The sequence below is a fragment of the Caloenas nicobarica genome, chromosome 35 (assembly GCF_036013445.1).
Source record: "Caloenas nicobarica isolate bCalNic1 chromosome 35, bCalNic1.hap1, whole genome shotgun sequence".
NCBI lineage: Eukaryota > Metazoa > Chordata > Aves > Columbiformes > Columbidae > Caloenas > Caloenas nicobarica.
Window position 1 is genome coordinate 2,434,115 of NC_088279.1, and position 20,284 is coordinate 2,454,398.

Genomic DNA, 20,284 nt, shown 5'->3' on the forward strand with positions numbered 1-20,284 from the left:
CTTTTCTGTCTTTATTCTTGCCCTGCTGCCTGTCCCGTTGCTTCTGGCAATAGACCCCTGTCCAGATGGCTCTGCCTTTTATTTTTCCACTCTTCTCCTTTCCTGCTCCTCAACCCTCCTCTTCCTCCAGCTCACTGTGGGTTTTCTCTCTTTGTCTATCTCTTCATCCCCATCTTACCTTTGCTTTATTTCTCGGTCCCTTTGTTCTGCTCTCTGTCCTTCCTTTTCTCCATCTGTACACACCCCTCCTTGTCCCTTTCATTCTCTACCCAGCTTTCCTTCTTCTACTGCTCCCCATCCCCCTTTCCTCTGTCCTGTTCCTCGATTCTCCTCTTTCTCCCTCCCTGTCTTGTCATGGCTCCTCGTCCCAATTTGTCTTGATCTCTCTATCTCTACAGCCTTTTCCCCATGTGTTTCTTTCTCTCTCGCCTCTTCTGTCTTCTCTCTTGTCTGATTTACTTCTGTCCTCCCCAGCAGTTTAACCTGAATGACCAGGTGTCCCTGTGCTCTGGTATTTCCTGAGCACTGCCCTGGGGAAGATCTGTGTCTGCAGGGCTGGGGGTCATTTAGGAGCTGGTCTCCTTCTGCAGACGGCAGAGCCAGGTGTAGTTATGGCAGTGGTTATGTGAACTGAACCTGTCCTGATGTGCCCGAATGGAACCAAACTGGCTGAATATGGTTTTCTTTGCAGCTCCAATTCCAACCTACATACTCTGCCCTGAAGAACAAGAGACCTTGCACTGTTTTCCAGATGTCAGTGGCTGCGAATCAGCTGAGAACATCTCTGCCTTAGCGATGATGCTTTTTGGTGGTTGTTTTCGAACACCGTCTGAACTTTGGTAAGCAAGAGGAAGAGTGGTTGACAGAGTCTGTTTTCTGAGAGTAACATGTTCCTGTACCTTTCCCGTCTTTCTGTGGTGAAAGAATTTCTTCCCCTGCGGAGAGAACTGCAAGACCCGCACCTCTCAGGTTGGACTTTGCCTCCAAACGTGGCGCAGCCTTTTCCGTTGTGACGTCACCCACTGCCGTTGATGTCACAAAGCAGCATCAGCGCTGAGGTGGGCACAGCAGGGTATAAGACCAGGGGTCTGCCTGCGCCTTTGTCACTCTCGATCTTGAGGGAACTGAGATCGCAGAGTTTTTGGCTCGCTCCTGAGCAAGCGAGATGCTTGTTACCTGCACCTCAGCAGGTACCAAGCGACACACAGAGAAGGTTGAACGTTTGAACGGGTATGTTTGAAAAATCCTCCTCCCCTTTCCCCAGGTGCGTTTTCCACCTCGTCAGCTGGGGTGGGTGGAGGGTGGACATGAGAGGAAGACAAGGGTAGCATGAGAGTTCGGTCTGGAGCTGGAGGAAGGCAACAGCCGCCTTTCAGTCTCTTCATGAATGCAAGTGTGAGGCCCAGAAAGCCTTTGATCTCTGCAGGATGAAAGACAGGTCCATTTTGTATCGGACAGAAAGTGTCTCAGGGAGTGGCCCAGATATAGCCTGCTGTAGGAATTGTGAGAGCTCAGCACAGTCCTGTATTGTGCTCTGCAGGGTGGGCTATGTCCCTGAGCCTGCTTGGTTTTCCTCTCCACTGGGACCAGAAGGACAGCAGCGTGTCCTCTGTTGGCCGTGGATTTGACTTGTGTTCCTGACAGAGGTGTTTCCTTTGGAAACCTGGTCAGCTCCTCACCAGGGCTCTGCCTTAGGAAAGGGGCTCAAGATTCTCTGAGGGGTGCAAGGAGTTGTCCAGGAGAACAAAAGGGGATTGTTTATTCCTGATGAGTCCATGCTGTGAGCTTTTTGAGAGCCTCCTGGAACAAGCAGGAGGCATTTCCAGCTTGCAGAGCGGTGTGTGCTGTGTCATGGCAGATCAGGCTCAGGGCAGTAGGGCCCAGCCACCAGAGTGTTTCTCTGGCACTTCCTTGGTTGCCTGTTGCTTGCCAGCACGCACTGACATTCAGCCCTCCCTCCCTCTTTCCCCAGTCTGCATTTGTCTGCAGTTATGCCAGAGAGAACCCGGCTGCGAGAGGGGAGACACACAGCCCCCACCTGGCAGCTGTTGAACTGTAGGGGCACAGGCTGAACCTTCTCTTGGGAGGGGTGGAGAACAGTATCAGCACAAGTGCCGATCGGATGGTGGGCTGGAGAAACAGGCGTTCGTTCTGTCCCTTCCATTTCCAAGAACCACTCTCCAGCCCCACAGACATGAAGTGTGGCCATAGCTCTTGTTGCAAGTGCTGCTCTTAGTCTGGAATCAATCTTGAGCCCTTTGTCCCTAACAAAACAATCGCTGCCATGACAAATCCCCCACTGGGGCAGCTGGTGACAAGCCCAGCAGTGACTCGAGCTGGTGCAGGACCAAGCCAATGCACATGCCAGGAACGCAAAGCTCAAGGGCTGCAGTCCCTGCTGCTGCTGTCCAGTCTGCTGCTGATCTGCACGGGTACCGCCAGCTTCACCATCCTTTTCCTCCTTGCTGCTCTGCAGGAAGATGAAGGCACTGAAGGCGACGACCCTGGTGCTGCTCCTTGGCTTATTCTCTTTCGGTGAGTCTCTGCAGATCTCCGACCTGAGGATGTTGCTTTAGGAGGTACTCAGGGCTCCATCCTGTCCTGTTCCACTTCCCCTGCTGTGACCAGAGGAGCTGAGCTAAGAGCAGAAAGTCCCCTAGAGAGCTGTGCCAGTCCCTGCTCCAGCAGTACGGGTGTGGGGGTGAGGAAGGGGTGACTTGCCTTCCCCAGGAGGGCTAAGCCAGTTCTCTTCAGGCAAGAGAGGAGCCGTGGCTGAGCTCTCCTGCCCCAAGGGGTTGAGAATCTTCTGCAGGACAAGGAGCACAGTCCAGAGCAGGGAATGTCCATCTGTTGCAGAGCCCGTACACCACAATGGCCACAAGAGGAGAGACAACTAAGGCACTTGGGAGAGACACAGAGAGGGGAGCGGGCAGCCCGAGGCATAACCCAGCCTTAGCCCAAGTTCTAAGCTCTGGTGCGTGTCTGACAGGTGTTTACCACGTGGGACAACTTGGCACCTTAACCCTTTGGAGAACCGCAGCAGACTTAGGAGAAGACCTGAGCGTAACCCTGCCCCTGCCTGACCAGCTCCTTAAGCTCCAGGAACAGCTTTATCACCTGCGCTGGAGCGCAAAGGATGTCGCGGAGCGGGCTGTCCAGGAAGGCATGAAGCAGGCAGAGCTCCCAGGCTTTACCGGATGGGTAAGGGCACAAGGCAGAAGGATCTACTCAGGGGTTTGATCCTCCCTCCGGCACATATCCTACTCCATTTCCTGTCACGGTCAACAGGCTGGTGCTGCTGAAACAAGCACTGTCATGGCCACACTTATTTTTCCTGTTGCTCCACACTTCTTATGGGGAAGAGAGAGCGTTACGGAAATGACAGCTGTCTGAGTCGTGCCTTCCTCTGCGTCCAGATCTCGGGTCCTCCTCAAGGGAGGACTGGCAAGAAAGAATGGTCTCGGAGGTCCAGAGTTAAGCCAGTCCTAACTCATGCCCTGAAGGCTTTTCTGTCCTTGCTCCCAGGCCTCGGGCCCCTCCACAGGAAAAGCCCCTTCCCGCAACTTCAGCATTCAGAGCGCTGGAGTGAGCAGCCTCCCCTTTCTGATACCCATCAATCACAGCACAGCAAACTTGGGAGGCTCCCATGCAATTTGGGCGTTCCTTTAATCTGAAACGGGCCTTGTCCCCATTCACCTTGGCTGGCCTTGCAGGGGAGCTGCTTGCCCCGTTCCTTTTCCTTCCAAGTGGCGCACGCATTTCTGTTCCTTCCCAGGCTGTTCAGGAGATCATCAATCACGCTCTGGAGAAGCTGGAAGAAATCCAGGTTCCGATGCCTGACTACGCCCTGAAATCAGCAGGTGCCGTGACATTGTACATACAAACCAGTTCCATAGCGCTCCCTGTCCAGATTGACAAGATGGGCATTGGAACGTGCCCAGGGGCAGGATAGAAGGGACAAGAAGCGAGGGGTCAATTCATGCCCTAAAAACACCCCCACTGACAGAGCCTGTAACAGGCCAGGCCCCATGGGAAGCACAGAAAGGCTGGTTCACATTCTTGTCTTTTTCCACAGCCCCATACGACTGTTTAATGACACCTTGCTACGTGTCCCAGAGGGGCTGTGCCAGTAAGAAAGAGGGGAACCCACTGTAGGTCATGGAGGACAACTGAGAAGCCTTTTCCAAGTCAAGAGTGTAATATTCCTCCTGACGCTGCCTGATGATCATGCTCATGTTTTAATTTCCAGGGGCTGCTGTCATTCGTTCCAGGACCTCTCCATCCCTCCAGACTGCCAGAGCAAAGGTGTTCTTGTATTCCCTGCCGGTCATGGGTTACATGAGGTCCCCTGAGCTTATTCTGGAGGTAGGAGCACCAAGAAGCAGTAAAACAAAGGTCGGGAGAATGAACCACACACGCTGCTGAGAGTTGCTCTCCATTCTGTCTTTGCTCCTCAAAGCTTCTTTTCCTGCCTCCTTCTCGCATGGACCTGCTCTCCTCCTGTGTCTCCCTGCTGAGTATTTCCTCTCCCAGAGTGCCCCAGGTTCTGCGCGGGAGCTTCTAGCAGGCCAGGCTGCTCCTGCAGTCTGTGTCTGCCCAGTCGCTGTGCAAAGTGTCAGCACAGCACGGAAGGAGAAGGGCAGAGGTGCCTGCAGAGCTCTGGGATGTGCTCTTAGTGAGCCCCAGCGGGCGCTGAGAGCCTGCACTGCTGGAGGGCCCCACGTTGGGCTCTCAAGCCGTCCTGGCCCTGCTCCTGAGCTGCCTGCGCAACCTGAAGAGCTGGCTGGTGCCAGGGGAAGGAGGTGGCAGTGGATGAGAGGGAGCGAGTGCTTCCCCTGACAGGAAGGGTATATCCAGGGGGGCCAGTAGCTGCCACCTGCTCTGGGCAGGGGCCTTTCATCCTCACCGTCCCTTCCTTTTTCCTAGTGAGGGCTCTGGACCGGGAGAAGCACAACTGCTGCTCTGTTCGGTACCCACAGGGTCTGAGTGAAGGCCCTGGCTGTGGTTCAGAACGGAATTGATTGGCCTAATGAATTCTTAATCCTCGGATGCTCATGGCAGGAATAAGAGCCAGGGCAACCTTCTCCGTGTCAATGTAGTTTCTTCTTGTCCTTTCAGCCAGAAAATCATCCTGGTAACTGCTGGCCCTTCCCAGGAAGTCAGGGACACGTGTTCATCAAGCTGTCTGTGGCAGTCATTCCCAGGGCAGTCACCATGGACCATGTCTCGGGGACAGTGTTCCATGGAGAAAGTCTGTCCGGAGCTCCAAAGGACTTTGCTGTATACGTGAGTGATTTCTCTAGAGTGGGGGGCAGGGGATTGCACAGCATTTCCAAGCAGGGGATGAAGATGGTTCAAAGAGTCCGCATGTCTCTCAGAAGAAACAGGCTCCTTGGTGTTGCTTCCTTCCCATTGTATTCCTCTTTTATACAATGTACCACTCAAAACCAAAAGCTTTTAGGGCAAGATGCTACTTTAGGAGCCACAGGGAAAAGGAGCTGGCACAGTGCATGGTCCTAGACCTTCTTGGCTTCCAATCCCAGTGGCATTTGTGATCCTCAGGTTACCTCCCTCTCAGGGGAGCGTCTGCTCCTTTTCTGACTGGCAGCCTGGACTCATTGACTAGACAAGTGTGACATGGTGCCCACCTGCAGCTTCTCGTCTTTTCCTTGTGCTCATTGTCCTTGGACTATGTAGCTGAAATCACCCTGTACTTCACCGTCTGAACTTCAGTCTTGCCATGGTGATACCAGACACTCTTGTTTTCTCCACCCCTGTCTTTCTGTAGGGCTTCAAGGAAGAACACGAGGAGCAGGGAACATTCCTGGGACAGTTCACCTTCCTGGCGGCGCTGAATCCCAGTCAGACCTTCCAGCTGGAGGTATGGGGACAAAGAGGGAGGAGAACTGTAGGAGAGGAGGAGAAATGCGGCTGGATGGGGAGAGGCTTCCCTGCCAAAGGGCTACAGGCAGCCCTGTCCTTGAGCATGTGCCACACTGGCCCTTCTTCTGCTTTAACTTCCTGGTGGCGCATACCTGGACTGCCGGTCTTCTCTTTCATTTTGGGTTTAAAATTCAGTGCTTAGAAATGCCACAGTTGAAACTGGAATCAGCTTGACTGTCTGGACCCCAAGTGGACACCAGCAACCACATCCGGTAGGATGCATGACTGCTGGTCTGCCCGTTAAAGACCAGAAATACTGGGCTTCCTGAGGATTCTGTTGGTGCTGGCAGTGAGTAGTGACAGGGAGGCCATTCTGCTTCTGTGGCTTTTGAGAGAAGGCAACGAGACATTATACTAACACCAGCACTGAGTCTTCTGACTGTGGAAGCCTGTGCCCCAAAGCAGGCGAGAACTTTCCAGTGTATTTGCTGAGGCATCTGGTCGCTGCTTCTTCCTTTGCTGTTCTCATGGCCCAATGAGGTAGAGCAGGATAAGAACGTCTTGACTAGGACAGGTCAAAAGCCCTGGCAGGGCAGCAGGAAGGAAGCTGTTGAACAAAGCCATCGCCGCGGCACTACTCTGTCAGTGGTCACGCGCCAGAGAGGAAAAGGTGACTCATTTCTTTTTGTCATTTCAGAACGAGCTCCCTGGGTTCGTGAATTACATCAGGCTGCAAGTGCTGAGCAACTGGGGCCACCCGGACCACACCTGCCTGTATCGGTTCAGGGTGCACGGTGATCCGCCCAAAGATGGGGGAGAGGTGCCAGTTTCGTCTGTCAATAAATTCCACTAATTTTCACGAAGTCGAGTACCAGTCTGCTTTGCCTGTGATGCTGACTGGTCCTCCCTGAGCTAACTGGAGCTCCCCATCCTTCTCTCGACCCAAGAGCTCATGGGAGGCTTCAGGAGTACACAGCAAGATTTTCCTTACTAGGGAAAACAGGAAAACTCAGTCAGAAATCTGCAGAAATCCTGACATCCACATACTTGCTGCCTACACAGGAACATCAGCAAAGGCCCATCCTATACACAAAAGATTAAATTAATGTACAGTTTTCCTGTGCAGGAAGCAACTAAGGATCAACTGAATGGAACCATCTGTTGTTACCTGTTTTCACAAGAGGCAGATGCTGCTTCAGCTTCCGTCTTTCAGTCTGTTGCCCATGAGAAAATGCAAGTGTGGTTTTTTGTAAGAAGGAAACCTTAATTGGAAAGTTGGTTCATGGACTCTGTGGGCACATATCGAGTTCATAGCCCAGGAAAGGTTACAGAGTGATTAGCAAAGCAATCCCAGGACACTTAAGAGATCCCATAACTGCAGGAGTCTGTCTTTCCTTTTCACCCAGAGTTCCCCAAGCCCCAAGGCAGGAGCAGGCAGGGCAGCGTTTGGCACCCAGGGCTGGGAGCAGCAATTTGTGCTCTGAGCTGGGGCTTAGTCCATGTGCAAGCCCAGCACGGATCCAGATACCAACCTGAGGGTGTCAGTTCATCCCCGGTGCCACACGCACGGCACCTTCTTCCATCGCCTCCTCCCGATGATCTGTTTTCCAGCCCCTTCCAGCTCAGCCCAGCTCAGACAGCTGCACTCTGGCCCAGGGCTGACTGGGGCTGGTGACCCTCAGGGCAGCAGCAGGAACCGCTCTGACCCTGGTTGTGGGGCTGTCCCTGGGCTGAGCCCTCGGTCCCAGGGCTGGTGAACTGGGCCATGGTGGTGACCACGGGTGATGAACTGGGCCAACGTAGGGCCCAAGGGTGCTGAGGTCGACAGGTCCCCCCGTCTGTCTGTGCTGGGAGATACGTGCTCCTGCAGCGCTCCTGTTCCTGGACCTGAACCTGGTCCATCCTCATCCAGAAGTACACATTTGTTGGGTTGATTTTTTTCTTAAAACTGAAGATAATTCAGGTAGAGGCAGAGGCTGCTTAGAAGTCTTAGCAGTTTAGGGACAGAGGCCAGTGGGGGGCTGGGGCCCTCGGGGGTGGGGGCTGATTCTACCCCGCGCCCTTGGCCTGGCGCTCACAGCTGGGAAGGGACTTTCCAAAATCCTGCTGGGAGGAGCCAGATGTGGCCACCCCCGGCACAGCCTCAGGGTCTGCTGCCAACCTGCCCTCGAATCATCTCTTCCCATTGCCCAGGAGTCACTGCGAGTGTTGCTGTTCTCCTTCGGGCAGCGTGGTGCTCAGCAGGCACAGCCAGAGCTGTTCCTGTGCCAGCAGAAGACTTCACACAGAGCCTTGGCTGATGGTGACACTTCCCACCAGCCGTCCAGCTCTGGAAGGTCCAGATGCCACAGAGGGGACAGGGACCGGCTGTCACTTCTCTTGCAGGAACAGGATTGAAGAGCAGAAGGGAGGAAGGACAAGAAGAGTCCATGAGGTCAGAAAGCTCATCGGACAGCTGGTACAGTCATGATGACAGCAGAGGGAGAAGAGGAAGAGGTGCAGTGACCTGGCTGGGACAATGCTTCTGATGGAACACCTGCCACACAAACACAGAAAAGAATACATTCACCACGTAATGCCGAAAGCAGAAGTTAGAACACATGAAGCACCATGGATCTGCTAGGAACCATCCAAATGATATGTGGGAAGGATGATATACCTGGTGACAAGAACATCATTTGCCCAAGGATGCAACAGGAGAGCACTGGAAAATGAAAGATTAGCTAATTTGGAGCAGCAGCTGACCTAACAATTTCAAAACTAAATACAAATTCTGGATGGTTCTCTATGGACATAACAAGACATGTGTGGAAGGCAACTGAACAGGGAGAATAAATAAATTGCTGCAATATGTATGAAAGGTAAATGGCACACAGAACACACCCTCCTGGTAGAAACTAAAGCTACGCTATTTTTTTTTAAATGCAGTACATTTATTATAAACATTCAGACAGGGAAGAGTTAGAGTCACCTTTCCCCTTAAAAATGTTTTTATTTCATGCAGTTATTTAGATGGTGCCAGTGTGGAAAGTTTTCCTTTCCTTTTAGTCTCTATAGAGACAGAGAAAGGTTTTGGTGGGTACTGGAGGAGGTGGGAAAGGTGCCAGGGAGGGAGGAGATCACGAGGACATGTGGGACAGAGGTGCAGACAGAGCAAAGAGCCGGTGTTGGCGGTGAGGACACTCCTGCTGTGCAGGTGCTGCTGAGGTCACAGCCCCCAGAGCAGCTGACAGACAGGAACGGGCCACTGGCTTGTGCTGGTCCCTGGTGGGGAAGAAAAACCCCTGCAGCCTCTGGAGCTCCACGCAGGAGCAGCGTCAGCACCATGCTGGTCGTTTCTCCTCCACCCCATGTTCCACGCCATGGATGTCAGGCTCAGGTCCCACACGATCCAATACGTCCTCACCAACCACCGCTCCCCTTCCCACCCTTTAATGTCACAAATAGACAGTTGCCCTCAGTCCATGGTCCACCTCTGTGAAACGTCCATAAAATGTCACAACTCCCCGTTGAGCTCATGGAGTCCGTGGCTTTGGGCTCCGTCTGTTCCGTGGCCACTCCGGACAGCACAGGTGTCTGTTCCGTGGGGTCACGGGCACCAAACCCAGCTCGGGTGGGAACCAAGAGGGTCCCCTCGTGTTCAGGGCCCAAAGCGCCATCTGTAGCACCTGCCCGTCCTTTTGAGTGCCCAGAGCCCCCTTCTTGGGGCCCAGATGCTCAAGTTTAGGGTCCCAACATGTCTTTTCTCACCCATGGCCTTTGTTCAGGGCCCATCCTGGTCTGATCAATGAGTCGATGTGAGGAGCCGGGGGAAACCCAGACAGCCAATCAGAGGAAACAGCAACTCAGGGCAGGCTGCGCCCCAAACCAGGGCAGAGTGACAGCCCAGGCAGCCAATCCCAGGCAGCATCACCTCAGGGCAGGAGACTGACAGCCCTCCCGACCAATGGAGGCAAAGAGTGATGTGAGCAGGAGGCGGCTCCGCGGGCGGCCAGGCCGAGCTCTGACATGGCACCCGTCAGGCCTGCCCTGAGCTCGAGCAGTCCCGGCCCAGCCCCGGGGCCCCTTCCTCTCTGCCGCCCTCCCCGTCCCTCCCGTCCCCCCGGCCACCCCCATGTTCCAGACCCCGCGTCTCCGTGCACCACCCGCTCACACAGTCAGTATCCCGGGCCGTGCCGCTGGAACGCAGCCATGGGCCATCCGGCTTCTCGCCGCCACCGCCGACCGCGTGCGACCATTGTGGCCCCTGCTGTCCCCTGGGCCACAGCCCCCGCCGTGGGGCAGAGGCCCCACCAGAGCCAGCACCCGCCATCCTGACAGGGGCTGAAGAGGCCCCAGCGTCTAAGAAGCTCCATCTCTGCTCTGCCTCAGGGATGGTGGGAAATGCCCCGTGGCGTTGGTTTCAGCAATGGCAGTAGAGCCGCTGGCAGCGCAGAGCCCGACCCATCTGGGCTGCTGAATCATGGTGAGATATTGCTGCCGGGCTGGAGAACCTGCCTGTGAGATTGTGACACGTAGAAGCTCATGTGCCTGAGAGTCGGTCCACTGAAGAACCATATCCGAACAACCAGTGGGAGGATCGAGCTGCCGAGATTAAAGTGGCTGAGGTAGATTTGCACAGGTAAGATGACGGTGAATTTCTTATGGCCCATTGGGCCTAAGGTGCCTCAGGTCATCGAGGAAAGGGTGAAGCACACAGATGGGCTCGTGATTGAGGGGTGGACTCGACCATGGATGCAGTTGTAGAGGTTATTCAGCATTGTGAAACATGTGCTATGACCAAACAAGCCAAGTGGTCAAAGCCAGTATGGTATGTGGAGCGATGACTGAAGTGTAAATACGGAGAGGCCTGGCAGATTGGCTATATCACACTGCCAGAAACCCGCCCCAGCAAGAGCTCTGTGCTTACAATGGTGGAAGCCACCACCAGATGGCTGGAAACATACGCCATGCCCCACGGCACTGCCTGCAACACGGTACTGGGCCTTGAAATGCCAGTCCTGTGGCGACACGGCAGCCCAGAGAGAACTGAGCCAGACAATGGGACTCATTTCCAGAACATCCTCGTAGACGTCTCGGCCAAGGAGCGTGGCATTGAGTGCGTCTATCACATCCCCCTTCATGCACCAGCCTCCGGGAAACTGAGCGGTGCAACGGACTGTTAAAGACTATGCTCAGAGCAACGGGTGGTGGAACTATTAGAAAGTGTGATTCAAATTTAGCCAAGGCCACTCTGAGAGCACCCAGGTGCCCAGGACTGAGCTGACTCTGAGCCTCCCAAGGGGACACCCTGACCTCCCTCCCCAGCTGCAGGGTGACAGTGGGGCCCTTTGTGACCTCACTTGGTGACACCCACTGCCCTGCATGTGCTCAGCGCAGCTGCGGGCCCCAGCCCACACTGTCCGGCAGGATGGTGACGGGACAGCGTGAGAGCACGGAGCTGGTGAGAGCCCCGAGCGTCGCGCACGTCTTTCATTGAATTAGAGAATCAGAGAATCTTTTTGGTTGGAAGCGAACCTTAAGATCATCGAGTCCAACCATACCCTCACTTTAGCTGCCCCTGGCAGACTCCCCTCTGCCCCCGGCAGATTTGTGCTGAGGACTCCTCAAGTGCAGCCCACGTCTTTCATGGCTGCCCCCAGCAGACTCGTGGCCTTTTGCCAAAGCTTCCCTCTTCTCCACCTATACCTCTTTCCTCAAACCCACGAGATGGCAGAGAAACATCTCAGCAGCCCCATGGTGGCCCTGGAGGAGGACAGGGCTCCCCAGGAGAGCAGCTCTCCAGCAGAGCCCCAGGAGCTGTGCATGGCCCAGCACCTGGAGATGGGTGAGTGAGGGGCCCTGATTTTCTGGGCAGGATGGGGGCCAGCGAGCGCTCCCTGTTCGACACCAGGATCACGTTTCCCCTCACGCTGGCAGGGCGGGTCCCACGGGTGGTGGTCATGATGCTGCCTGAATGCCAGGGCTGCTCCGAGCTGGGAGCCGGCCCTAGCACAGCCTCTGTGGGCAGAGGGGACCCAGCTCCTGCTCCAGGGCATGGGCAGCGAGAGGCAGCTGGGCGGGCAGGAGGCAGCCGTGCTGTGGGACAGAGACCTCTCCTGCCCATCTGAAGCGAGTTCCTCACCCGCTGCACTGGGGGCTTTCCCCGTCCTGCCTGGATCAAGCATTGCAGCCCGTCTGCCAGGGCACCCTCCAGCTAATTGGTCAGGTGAATCTTTAGAAAGGTTGACTAACAATACTTTTGCTTTTTCGCTAGCACAGATTACAAATGTTTTTGAGAGCTTTGAATATCCCTGGAGCTTTGATAGAACCTTATTAGTGTTATTAGGTTTGCTGAATGGGTGTCAGTTTGTGTTACTGTTAAGAGAAATGAGGTTAAATAGGACATTTGTGTCTCTTTTGAGTCCTGAGACTTGTGTTGCGTCTGCTGAAGCTTTAACAAAAACCACTCCGAGACGCTCAAAACGAATGGAGCAAAAGCGGCCCCCCTGCGAAACTCAGATAGCGCAGCTTCAGAAACTGATAAGGGGGCTACAGCTTCTTCTGGAGAGAGCCAGTCCGCCAAGGTGACTGTAGATACTGTTACTCCTCCAGCCTCAAAGGCTAACCAGGCAGCCCCTCCTTCCTCACACACTGGGCACTGTTGCTGTTGTAACCGTAACAACCACTGTGATTATGCCAATGCCAGTGACAGTCATTCAGACTCTGGAAATAAATCAAAGGATGGTGAGCCCGTATCTGCATCAGTTGCCGCTTGTAAGAAAGTCACAAGAAAGACTACTCATGCTGCAGCTGATGGCAAAGGGCCAGCAGGTGATGGCACAGGGCCAACATCAACCCAAGACGCATCATCGGCGCAGGGAGGAGAGGAAGTGACCAGCACTCGGTCCTTTTCTCCAGGTGAGCTGAGAGATCTGCGAAAAGACTTTAGTCGTCATGAAGGTGAGAATATTGTAACCGGGCTGCTCCGATGCTGGGATAATGGCGCTGAAACCCTAGAATTGGAAGGCGGGGAAGCCAGGCAGCTGGGATCTCTGTCAAAGGATTCCGCCCTTGAGAGGGCAATTTCAAGAGAGCACAACCCCACTACCCTCTGGACCCGACTCCTGACAGCTATGAAAGTAAGATTTCCCTACAAGGAAGATTGTATATGCACATCAGGGAAATGGAATACTATGGAGAGAGGTGTCCAGTTCCTGAGAGAATTAGCTGTGCGAGAGATCATCTATTTTTGGCCAAACAGCCAAGAGGGGACAGACCCAGATAGAATCGATTGTACACGACCTATGTGGTGCAGATTTGTACAAAGTGCACCACCTGCATATGCTAAGTCATTGGCATCAATGATCTGGACAGCTAGTGGTAGACAAAGGATTTCTGACGTGATTGAGCAGCTCCGGGACATCGAGGACAGCCTTGCTGGTTCTCTGCGGGCTTGTGTCCCTGCTGTGGAGAGACCGTGTGAAAAATCTGATGACCGGTTTGAAGAGCTGTTGCAAGAAATCAAAGCACTCAGAGAAGACACATACCATTCACGACCTGTACAAACCTATGTTTCAGCTATTAGGAGAAGGCGTTTCCAATCTCAAGAGAGAGGACGGAGGCAGTCCACAAAAAGAAGTTCACTGTGGTTCCTCCTACGTGAACAGGGAGAAAACATGAATAGGTGGCATGGAACACCTACCTCAGAACTTCAAGAACGAGTATGTGAGTTAAAAGGAAAAACTCCTAGGAAAATGGCTGCCCCAGTTTACAGAAGGGGAGACTTTCTCGGGCGTTGTAGGTTTTTAGAGAATGCACATTCCCGACTACAGCCAGATTGTGAGCCCTCCCTATCGAGTGACTCATAAAAAGAACCAATTTGAGTGGGGACCAGAACAACGACACGCCTTTGAACAAATTAAGCATGAGATAACTCATGTGGTGGCACTTGGACGAGTTTGGACTGGACTAGATGTTAAAAATGTGCTCTACACCTCAGCCGGAGATAATGGTCCTACCTGGAGCCTCTGGCAGAAAGCCTCAGGAGAAACCCGAGGTCGACCCTTAGGTTTTTGGAGTTGAGGATACAAAAGATCTGAGGCCAACTCTACTCCAACTGAAAAAGAGATACTAGCAGCATATGAAGGAGTCCGAGCTGCTTCAGAAGTGATTGGTACTGAAGCACAGCTGCTCCTGGCACCTCGACTGCCAGTGCTGAGCTGGATATTCAAAGGGAAAGTTCCCTCTACGCATCACGCAGCCGATGCTACATGGAGTGAGCGGATTGCATTGATAACGCAACGAGCTCGAATTGGAAGTCCCAATCGCCCAGGGATCTTAGAAGTGATTACAGACTGGCTCGAAAGTAAAGACTTTGGGATGTCTCCAGACGAGGAGGAAGTAACACATGCTGAAGAAGCACCACCGTATAATACACTTTCAGAGACTGAAAAGCAGTATGCCCTGTTCACAGATGGGTCCTGCCGTCTTGTAGGAGAACATCAAAGGTGGAAAGCTGCTGCGTGGAGTCCTACATGACGAGTCACAGAAGCCACTGAAGGACAAGGTGAATCTAGTCAATTTGTAGAAGTAAAAGCCATCCAGCTCGCTGTACCCCATGCTACAGCCCGAAATACGATCTTGGGCCTTGAAAAGCAAGTCCTTTGGTGACATGGTACGCCAGAAAGGATTGAATTTGACAGTGGTACTCATTTCAAAACCAGTCTTGTAGACAACTCGGCCAAAGAACATGGTATTGAGTGAGTATATCACATTCCATATCATGCACCAGTGCCTGGGAAAATTGAAAGGTACAATGGTTTGTTAAAAACTACAGTAAAGCTATTGGAGAGTGTCCAGATGAGGCTACGAAGTTGGTGAAGGGTTTGGAGAGGAAGCCATATGAGGAGTGGCTGAAGTCTCTAGGTCTGTTCAACCTGGAGAAGAGGACACTAAAAGGAGACCTCATTGCGGTCTACAGTTTCCTCACAAGGGGAGAAAGAGAGGCAGGGCTGAGCTCTTCTCTTTAGTGACCAACGACAGAACCCAAGGGAATGGCAGGAAGATGAGCCAGGGGAGGGTCAGGTTGGACATGAGGAAAAGGTTCTTCACCCAGAGGGTGCTGGGCACTGGAACAAGCTCCTCAGGGGGGTGTCATGGCCCCAAGCCTGACAAGATTCAGAAAGAGACTGGACAACATTCTCAAACACACGGTGTGAACTGTGGGGTGGCCCTGTGCAGGGACAGGAGGTGGACTCCATGATCCTGATGGCTCTCTTCCAACTCAGGACATTCTATGATTCTACGATCCTTTGTCTTTGGTATTTTGTATCTCATTACCATAGGTAAAATTTTTATTATTGCATATTTTAATTCCAATTTTCTAAATTACATTTTTAAATTTTTCTTTTTTTTTTTTTAAATTCCAATTACTTAGCTGTTTTTAACTCAACCAATGAGTGTTCTCACTGTTACCCTTCCAGTTCTCTCCCCCATCCCGCTGCAGGGAGGGAGCGAGCGGTTGCATGGGGCTCAGTTACTGGCTGGGGTTCAACCACAATGGTGGTTTCTCCACCACTTGTTCCACCCCATGGACGTCAAGCTCAGGTCCCACACGATCCAATACGTCCTCACCAACCACCGCTCCCCTTCCCACCCTTTGATGTCACACACACACAGTTGCCCTCAGTCCATGGGCTGCCCCTGTAAAACGTCCATAAAATGTCACTACAGCCCGTTGAGCTCATGGAGTCCACGGCTTTGGGCTCTGTCTCTTCCGTGGCCACTCTGGACAGCGTAGGTGTCTGTTCCATGGGGTCACAAGCACCAAACCCAGCTCGGGTCAGAACCAAGAAGGTCCCCTCTTCAGTGCCATCTGATAGCACCTGCCCGTCCTTTTGAGTGCGGTGCCCGTACGCCATGATAGCGACCGTCAAAGACAAGAGGAGAGACATCTAATGGCACTTGGGAGAGACACAGAAAGGGGAGCAGGCAGCCCAAGGCATAACCCAGCCTTAGACCAAGTTCTAAGCTGTGGTGTGTGTCTGACAGGTGTTTACCACGTGGGACATCTTGGCACAGAAAGCCTCTGGAGCACCGCAACTGAGTTAGAAGACCTGAGCCAAACCCTGCATCTGCCAGACCAGCTGCTTACGCTCCAGGAACAGCTTCATCACCTGCGCTGCAGGGCAGAGGATGTCGCGGAGCGGGCTCTCGAGGAAGGCGTGAAGCAGGCAAAGCTCCCAGGCTTTACCCTACGGGTAAGGGCACAAGGCAGAAGGATCTACTCAGGGGTTTGATCCTCCCTCCGGCACATATCCTACTCCATTTCCTGGCACGGCCAACAGGCTGGTGCTGCTGGAACAAGTGCTGTCATGGCCACACTTCTTTTTCCTGTTGCTCCACACTTCCTTATGGGGAAGAGAGAGCGTGACGGCAATGACAGCTGTCTGAGTCATACCTTCCTCTGCGTCCAGATCTTGGGTCCCCCTCAAGGGAGGACTGGCAAGAAAGAATGGTCTCAGAGGTCCAGAGTTAAGCCGGTCCTATCTCATGCCCAGAAGGCTTTTCTGTCCGTGCTGCCTGGCCTGGGGCCTCTCCACAGGAAAAGCCCCTTCCTGCAACTTCAGCATTCAGAGCACTGGAGTGAGCAGCCCCGCCCTGTTGGTCTCTGTCGGGCTTTGTAGGGCCTTGTCAGGCTCTGTCGGGCTTTGTTGGCCTCTCTCCGGCCTTGTCAGGCTTTGTCGGACCGTGTCGGGCTCTGTTGTGTTGTGTCGGGCCTTGTCGGGCACTGCCGGACTCTGTCAGACTCTGTCATGCTCTGTCGGGCCCTGTTGCACCATTTCTGCCTCTGTCTTGCCCTGTCTTCCCCTGTCTTGCCCTGTCGGGCTCTGTCTGGCACAGTCGGGCCCTGTCAGTCCCTGTCGGGTTCTGACGGCCCTGTCGGGCTCTGTTCGTTTTTTGTTGGACCCTGTCAGCCACTGTCAAGCCCTGCCGGGCATTGTCGGACTCTGTCATGCCCTGTCAAGCCCTGTTGGGCCCTGTCGGGCCCTGTCGGCCTTTGTCGGGCGTTGTCGGGCTCTGTTGGCCTCTGTCGGGCTTAATCGGGCTGTAACAGACCTTGTCGGTCTCTGTCGGTCTCTGTCAGTTTCTGTCAGTCTCTGTCGGTCTCTGTTGGGCCCTGTCAAGCCCTGTCGGGTCTTGTTGGACTTGTTGGGCCCTGTTGGGTCTTGTTGGGCTCTGTTGGGACCTATCGGGCCCTGTCAAAGCTTGTCCGACATTGTCGGGCCCTGTCACGCCCTGCCGGTCTCTGTTGGGCCTTGTTGGGCCCTGTCGGGCTCTTTTGGGCCTTGTCGAACACTGTCGGGCTTTGTCGGGCCTTGTCGGGTCTTGTCAGGCTCTGATGGGCCCTTTCCAGGCTGTGTTGGGACCTATCGAGCCCTGTCGCAGCTTCTCCGACCTCATCGGGCCCTGTCGCGCCCTGTCGGTCTCTGTCAGGCCCTGTCGGGCTCTTTCGGGCCTTGTCGAACACTGTCGGGCTCTTGCCAGGCTTAGTCTGGCTTTGTCGGGCCTTGCTGGGTCTTGTCGGGCTCTGATGGGCCGTGTCAGGCTCTGTTGGGACCTGTCGGGTCTTGTCGGGCTCTGTGGGGCCCTGTCGGGCCCTGTTGGGCTCTGTCAAGCCCTGTCATGTTCTTTCACGCCTTATCGAACCATGTAGGGCTCTGTCGGGCTCTGATGGGCTTATTTGGGCTTTGTCCGGCCCTGTCGGGCTCTAATGGGCCCTGCCGGGCTCTGTTGAGCTTTGTTGGGCTCTGTCAAGCTTTGTTGGACTCTGTTGGGCTCTGTTGGGCTCTGTCAGGCTGTGTTGGGCTCTGTCGGGCTCTGTTGGGCTCTGTCAGGCCCTCTCGGGCTTAGTTGCACTTTGTGGGGCCTTGTCAGGCCCTCTCGGGCTCTGATGGTCCCTTTTGGGCTTTTCTGGGCCCTGTCAGGCCTTGTCGGGCTCTATTGGGTTCTATCAGGCTTTGTTGGGCTCTGCCAGACCCTGTCAGGCTTAGTCAGGATCTGACAGGCTGTGTTGGGCTCTGTCGGGCTCTGTCAGGCTCTGTCAGGCCCTGTCGGGCTCTTTCATGCCTTGTCGAACCCTGTCGGGCTTAGTCAGGCTTTGACAGGCCTTGTCAGGCTCTGTCGGGCTCTGATGGGCCCTTTTGGGTTTTGTTGGACCCTTTTGGGCCTTGTCAGACACTGTTGGGCTCTGTTGGGTTTTGTCGGGCCCTATCGGGCCCTCTAGGGTGTAGTTGGGCCTAGTTGGGTCCTGGCAGTCCCTGTCGGGCTCTGATGGCCCCTGTCGGGCTCTGTCGGACCCCGTCGGGCTTAGTCAGGCTCTGACGGGCTGTGTTGGGCCCTGTCAGGCCCTGTCGGGCTCTGACAGGCTCTGTCAGGCTTTGTCGGGCCTTGCTGGGTCTTGTCGGGCTCTGATGGGCCCTGTCAGGCTTTTTTGGGATCTGTCGAGTCTTCTCGGGCTCTGTCGGGTCCTGTCAGGCTCTGTTGGGCTTAGTCAGGCTCTGACGGGCCATGTTGGGTTGTGTCGGGTCCTGTGAAAGCTCTGATGGGCCCTGTTGGGCCTTGCTGGGCTCTGTTGGGCTTAGTCAGGCTCTGACGGGCCATGTTGGGTTGTGTCTGTCTTGTCAAGCTCCGATGGGCCCTGTTGGGCCTTGCTGGGCCCTGTTTGGCTTAGTCAGGCTCTGACGGGCCATGTTGGGTTGTGTCGGGTCCTGTCAAGCTCTGGTGGGCCCTGTTGGGCCTTGTTGGGCTCTGTTGGGCTTTGTCAGGCTCTGTTGGGCTTAGTTGGTTTCTGGCGGGCCCTGTCGGGCCCTGTCGGGCTCTGTCAAGCCCTGTCGTGCTCTTTCACGCCTTGTCGAACCCAGTCGGGCTCTGATGGCCTCTCTCGGGCTTATTCGGGCTTAGTCGGGCTCTGACGGGCCCTGTCAGGTGGTGTGGGCTTCTTTCAAGCCTTGTCAAACCCTGTCGGGCTCTGTTGGGATCTTTCACGCCTTGTCAAATCCTGTCGGGCTCTCTTGGGCTTAGTCAAGCTTTGTCGGGCCTTGTTGGGCTTTTGTGGGCCCTGTTGGGCCTTTTCGGGCTCTGTCTGGCTTTGTTGAGCTCTGTTGGGCCCTGTCGGGCTTAGTCGGGCTCTGTCGGGCCGTGTTGGGCCGTGTTGGGCTCTGGAAGGCTCTGGCGGGCTCTGATGGGCCGTGTCAGGCTCTGTCGGGGTCTGTTGTGCCCTGTCGGGCCCTCTCTGGCTTAGTCAGGCTCTGACAGGCCGTGTCAGGCCCTGTTGAGTCCTGTCAAGCTCTTATGGGCTCTGTCGGGCTCTGTCAGGCTTAGTCGGGCTCTGACGGGCCGTGTCGGGCCGTGTCGGGCTCTGATGGTACCTGTCGGGCTTTGTTGGGCCCTGTCGGGCCCTGTTGGTCTCTGTCAGGCTCTGTTGGGATCCGTCAGGCTTAGTCAGTCTCTGACGGGCCCCGTCGGTCTCTGTTGGGCCCTGTCAGTCTCTGTCAGTCTCTGTCGGGCTCTGTCAGGCTCTGTCGGGTTCTGTCGGGCCATGTCAGGCCGTGTCGGTGTCTGTCTGGCCCTATCGGGTCCTGTCGGTCTCTGTTGGGCCCTGTCGGGCCCTGTCACCAGCACTGCCCCTCCTCTGCTCCTCACCCCCACTCCCTCTCCCAGACTGTGATGGACCCGTGTAGCTGAGTTGCTCCTCAGGAGCACAGGACACTGTTGTGCTGCATCTTCCCATCTCTCCCGACGGGCCTGCATCCCTGCCCCCCAGCCATGCGAGCCATCCCCCACATCCCCCACGTTACTCCAGCCATGGGGGACTGAACTGTGGGACTGCACACAGAGCTCTAGGGCCTTGGAGTTTCCAGGGCCGGGAGCATTCGCACACATACACTGGAGGCGGATCAGCACCGCTCTCCACCACCGACTGCACTGACATAACCTCCCTCCTCAGCCATTCCAAGTTCAAAGCTCTTTCTGGTATTGGGGAAACTGCTGTGTCTTACCAACGGTTCTGTGTTTCCCCAATTTTTAGGCACGACACTGCCAGACGAGAACGTACAGCTCCAAGAGGACTGGGAAGCCAAGACCAGCTCCTTGCATTCTTCACCCAGCGCTACTCACATCACCGAGGTAATGAGCTCCCCCCTCTTGCTGGCGCTCTTGGCTGTGGCATCAGCAGGGGGCTTGTTTGAGCAAAGACCTCCAGAATCAGTGGGGCTGGCGTGGCCTCCCTTGTCCCTGCTGAGAGGGTTCCTGCTGTCCCCAAGCAGGGACGATACGAGGGCTGCACTCCAGTGTCCCAGCAGCAGCCCCAGTCCTCCTGGCCACCAGCAAGCCCTGGTTCATGGCAGGGCCAGCACCC